The sequence below is a fragment of the Octopus sinensis genome, linkage group LG18 (assembly GCF_006345805.1).
Source record: "Octopus sinensis linkage group LG18, ASM634580v1, whole genome shotgun sequence".
In the NCBI taxonomy this organism is placed as follows: domain Eukaryota; kingdom Metazoa; phylum Mollusca; class Cephalopoda; order Octopoda; family Octopodidae; genus Octopus; species Octopus sinensis.
Window position 1 is genome coordinate 33,840,974 of NC_043014.1, and position 6,306 is coordinate 33,847,279.

Sequence of the window (6,306 nt, forward strand, 5' to 3'; positions counted from 1 at the left end):
ACACACCAATCCGGGGGACCTAAAACTACGACCCATTGTAGCTGGCCCAACCTGTGAAACACACAGACTAAGTCTACTTATGGACATCCTCTTGAAACCCTTCCTTAAACATATCGATAGCCATATCAGAGATGACTTAGATATGTTAAACCACCTTCCAAAAAAAAACCAAGGAAGAAACAATCCTGGTTTCATTTGATGTAGTCAACTTGTATACCAGTATACCTCATAATTATGGACTGGAGGCAATACAATTCTGGTTAGACCAATTTCCGGAAGAAATACCAAAAAGGATCAGTAAGAATTCATTACTAAATCAATTGAATTCATCCTACACAATAACCACTTCATGTTTGACAATACATTTTACCGTCAAAAATCCGGAATTGCTATGGGTACAAGGGCAGCACCAGTCATTGCGAACTTAACAATGGGATACATGGAAATAATCATTTACCAGGAATCTCTATCAATCTTTGGAAACTCCCTCTCTCAATACATAAAAGAGAATTGGAAACGATCCTAGACGATTGTTTCATTCTCTGGAATGAAAACATAGATAAACTCCTAAAATTTAAAAACCTATTGAACAGCATAAACCCAAATATACAGTTCACAATGGAATACAACCAAAAGGAGCTCCCGTTCTTGGATATACTAATTAAAAAAATTAACCTTAAAATAGAAACAGACATTTTTTACAAAGCCACAGACGCCAAACAATACCTTCTTTTTAATTCATGCCACCCAAGACACACTAAAACAAACATCCCCTTCAACCTTGCAAGAAGGATATGCACAATAGTGTCAGAACAAAATACCAGGAACTTTAGACTGCAAGAACTCAAAAACACCTAATTGACAGACATTACCCAGCTCAACTCATAGAGGATGGGATCAGACGTGCAACAGAAATCAACATAGAAACTTTAAGAAAAGTTCAACACAACAACACACCTTCCCCGAAATACTACCTTACATATCTACATACAACCCCAGAAACAAAGAAGCCTTCACCATCATCACCCAGAATTTACCAATACTTCATAAAACCCAAAATTAAAGGAAATTCTAAACATACACCAAATCATTAAAAGCTACAAACAGCCTAAATCACTTAAAAAGATTCTCACAAAGGCAAAATTGTCTTCTAAAATTACGGATGCAAAAGTAAAAAAATGTGGTAGATCGAACTGTGCAACATGTCCTAACCTATTGGAAGGATCAGAATTCCTCTTTAAAGAGGGACAGAAATTTAAGATCAAATCTAACTTTACTTGTGCCTCTGAAAACATAATTTATGTTATTAAATGCTCGGGCTGCCACCAAGACTACGTGGGTTCCACGGGACTATCACTCAGGCGCAGATGCACACTGCATCGACAACAGATTGCATTCCCAGAATATAGAATGATACCTTTTAGTGAGCACATTGAGAAATGCGCAAAGCAACTACTGCCACAATTTTTAATCTTCCATTTTACCAATGTGCTTTCGGATCATCAACACAAATGAGACTGAACAAGGAAACATTCTTCATTGAAAAGTACAAACCCAGACTCAACCATCCGAACATACTGACACAGAGAAATTAACAAGGAAATGGAAAAAAAAGTTTTAAGCGATTATCCCCCCTACACCGGAAAAAATCACTCACTACCTCCCCTTATTTAGAAATCTCCTGGAAATAAAACACCGATAATTCCATGCAATATAAACATAACGTCACAAGAATTTGAAAAGCTACACGCGAAACCGGTAATTTCTTTAAAAATTTTAAAATTATGTCATTTTAAGGAAAGAAAAAAATTTTTCCAATATTCTCCAGACATTTTGACACAAATATATATATTTTTTAACATTTAAGCCTTCTGTCGTTTTTTCACACTTTACTATTTTCTTATATATTCACCCACGTGCTTTACCAAACAAACTTTCTTATATACATATATATATATATATATATATATATATATATATTCATATATATATATTCATATATATACCTCATAATTTAATAAATAAAATATATGCATACATACATACATATATGTACGTACCTACATCTACATGTATATTATACATTCAATATATATATATATATATTATATATATATATATATATGTAATAATATATATATATATGAGTACAGGACACCACAAATAGACGTAGAACTCAACGAGAAACGAAAACATAAAAACAAACATGGAAACGGACTTTTTTTAACAACGAAAAAACAGAGTACAAGACAAACAATACAAGGAATATTCCCCTTCATCAGCTGTCCCTGATTCGACTCCATGCGTGTTTCGAAGGTAAGGACAGAACACGCCCCCTCAAACTAGTCCTTCCTGCAAAAGAATTAAATAAAATTCCTTTGCAGAGGGGTAAAAACAAGGAAAGAAAAAAATGTGACAAGAACAGGACGTAAAAGCAATACAAATAAAAATACAAATACAAAAAAATACAGTACACATAAAGAATAAAAACAGGACAAAGAAACCAACATTGAGGGCCTTTTTTAAGCCTAGACGATGGAAAAATTCCTTGTATTGTTTGTCTGTACTCTGTTTTTTCGTTGTTAAAAAAGTCTGTTTCCACGTTTGTTTTTATGTTTTCGTTTCTCGTTGAGTTCTACGTCTATTTGTGGTGTCCTGTACTCATATATAATATATATATATATATAATGTATATATACATGTAGATGTAGGTACATACATATATGTATGTATGTATGCATATATTTTATTTATTAAATTATTGTATGACTGAGCGCCCTCGCAACGTTTCGTTTCTTTTTTTTTCTCCAAGTAATACATATATATATATATATATATATATATATACGCACACACTATAGTTCTATATTTACATTTGACAGATATTTGTCCTCATATTGTTTGTTGTTAACACGTTTTGGTTGATATACCCTCCAGCCTTCGTGAGGTGTCTTAGGGAAATTTCGAACCTGGGTTCTCATTTCTAAGGTATTTTTCGATGTTATCATTACTATTATTATTATTATTATTATTATTATTATTATTATTATTATTATTATTATTATATTCAGTGACCTGAATAATAATAATAATAATAATAATAATAATAATAATAATAATAATAATAATAATAATAATAATAATAATAATAATAATAATAATAATAACAACAACAACAACAACAACAACATCGAAAAATACCTTAGAAATGAGAACCGAGGTTCGAAATTTCCCCAAGACACCTCTCGAAGGCTGGAGGGTATATCAACCAAAACGTTGTGTTAACAACAAACAAGATGAGGACAAATATCTGTCAAATGTAAATAATGTAAATAATATATACACTAGCTTAAATGCAGCACTCCGTGCGGACTTTTATGATAGCTCCTGCGGAGGGCTAATTGGGCCTGCACCCCAAAACTAAAGAGAGCAATAATAATAAAGCATTTATTGATACCCTACCAATATGGTATTACTTTAAATTCTGTTTAGATGAAAGACTTGTCAGTTCACAAATTTTGGAGTTATTTTAAAATTTGGATTTTCAACTGTTAGCATATAACAAATTCTCATCCAGACCTGATCTCAATGCTGGATTTCAAGAACCAAATGAAGGACAGATTTTTAATCCCAGGATCATCATGATTCCAAAAAGGTATAATATCTTACGGCCATATCACGTTGAAAGCACCGGTTCTCGTCTGATCACCGAAGTTAAGCAACATCGAGCCTAGTTAGTACTTAGATGGGTGACCGCTTGGGAAACCTAGGTGCTGTAAGCATTCCATTACTTTATCAGGTGGTGCTATTAAGTTAGACATGGCCTGGACCAATCTTTGGTCGAAACATATCTAAGTTTATCTAAGTTTATGTCTATGTAGAACAAATGTAGACTGAGATATCGGCGTCTCGGACGGACGGACGGACGGACGGACGGACGGACGGATGGACGGACGGATGGACGGATGGACTGACGGACGGACGGACGGACGGACGGACGGATGGACGGACGGACGGACGGATGGACGGATGGACTGACGGACGGACGGATGGACGGACGGATGGACGGATGGACGGACTGATGGACGGATGGACGGATGGATGGACGGACGGACGGATGGACGGACGGACGGACGGACGGACGGACGGATGGATGGACGGACGGATGGACGGACGGATAGACGGACGGATGGACGGACGGGCGGATGGACGGACGGATGGACGGACGGACGGACGGACGGACGGATGGACGGACGGACGGACGGACGGACGGACGGACGGATGGACGGACGGACGGACGGACGGACGGACGGATGGACGGACTGACGGACGGACGGACGGACGGACGGACGGACTGAAAGAATTTCGCGTTAATTATTATAGATATAAGAATAGTGTGAGATAATGACGGGTGCTTATGTGCAAAGAGTATGTATGATGTTTTATGGTGTAGAGAACATACGTGTTCTCTAATTCAAAACAACGTGAATGAACAAGCATTACATTTTACTGAGTAATCTGTGAATGCTAAAAGGCTAAAAGAAAGATCACAACAGATATTTTAGAATCAGAAAAAGAAAAAATTGAAATGGTGAAGCCTGTAATCTCACACTATTCTTATATCTATAATAATAAACGCGAAATTCTCTCCGTCCGTCCGTCCAAGACACCGGTATCTCAGTCAATATTTGTTCTACATAGACATATTGTACCTTTTTGGAATCAGGATGATCCTGGGATTCAAAATCTGTCCTTCATTTATTTCTTGAACATCCAGCATTGAGATCAGGTTTGGATGAAAATTTGTTATATGCTAACAGTCGAAAATCCAAATTTTAAAAGAACTCCAAAATTTGTGAACTGACAAGTTTTTTTTATCTTCGGTCTATTCGTTCACAACTGTCCCGAGGCTAAATTTGTAGGCCTGGACAGAACATGAAACATACCAATAAAATAATAATAATAATAATAATAATAATAATAATAATAATAACAACAACAACAACAACAACATCGAAAAATACCTTAGAAATGAGAACCGAGGTTCGAAATTTCCCCAAGACACCTCTCGAAGGCTGGAGGGTATATCAACCAAAACGTTGTGTTAACAACAAACAAGATGAGGACAAATATCTGTCAAATGTAAATAATGTAAATAATATATACACTAGCTTAAAAGCAGCACTCCGTGCGGACTTTTATGATAGCTCCTGCGGAGGCCGAGACATGGTAAAACTGGAGCGACAGAATCTGTGGCCCATACCAAGTAATGTGGCTAACTACCTATGTGCCATAAGACCTTTTGATCAGAAGATCACTTCGAGTTATAAGAAACATCTTCTGTGTTGAATAAGATATATTTACGTGTACATGCGTGGAAGATTGGAGTGTTTCTCAGTGTAAAGTAAGACATTATTTGTATCGGTGAACCTGTATGCTAATGCGTGGTGCGGGTAAGCTGTACAGGTGCAGGAATGTCTGTGTAAGGGCTAACATGGCTATGTGATTAAGAAGTTCGCTTCGCAAATACTTGGTTTCGGATTCGGTCCCACTGTGTAGCACCTTCGGCAAGTGTCTTCTATCATAAAGCAAGATTGACGTACTAACCAACGTACTGTGAGTGAATTTGGTTGCGAGAAACTGTGTGGAAGCCCGTTGTATATTCTTTACTAGCAACGGGAGTAATATTTATTGAAAATAGTAATCTGTATATCATACTGAAAGAAGATATATATCGTTGGAAGCCTGCTAAACAGCTGTAATCGTCTCGAGAAAGCTTCTCTTATAAACGAATAGTGTTGAAAACACAAAAATAGATAAGCAACAGCAGAAAATTGTCCAGAAAGACTGTGACAGTGGCATTGTTAAATACGTATTTCTGCTTCTTTGAGAATCGTCAGAGGATACACCTGCGTTAAGTATGATATACACATCTTTATTTTGATTTTCGCTTCTTTATTTTCATTCATGATGTTTTGTGTGCTTTTTAAAGTTAATTTCAGTTCAGTAGACCAAAGCACACACCAGCAAATGCATAACTTATTATTTCTTATATAGAGGGACAAAAGTTCAGTCCCAGCTCCTGATAGTTGAGGCCGTATCTACCACGGAGGAGGCGAAATCATGCCGAAACACCGTGTCTGGAATTCCAGTGAGATTATTTGGAGCTCAGCTCATCACAGTTTTTATACACAAGTCTGTCGATAGAAATTTTTATCCCAAACAAAATTTCTTTGCGAAAACCTTTCTTTTTCTGGCATACAAAAACCTGATAAAATCGAATGCGCACATGTTTATCTGTCTATT

General features: G+C 36.4%; 1 non-coding gene across 1 annotated transcript; it reads left to right on the forward strand.

Moving 5' to 3' along the window:
• Nucleotides 1-3,663: 3,663 nt before the first annotated feature.
• On the forward strand, nt 3,664-3,782 carry LOC115221861. The gene has a single exon (XR_003882666.1). It is a non-coding gene; the product is annotated as a 5S ribosomal RNA (ribosomal RNA).
• Nucleotides 3,783-6,306: the final 2,524 nt, after the last annotated feature.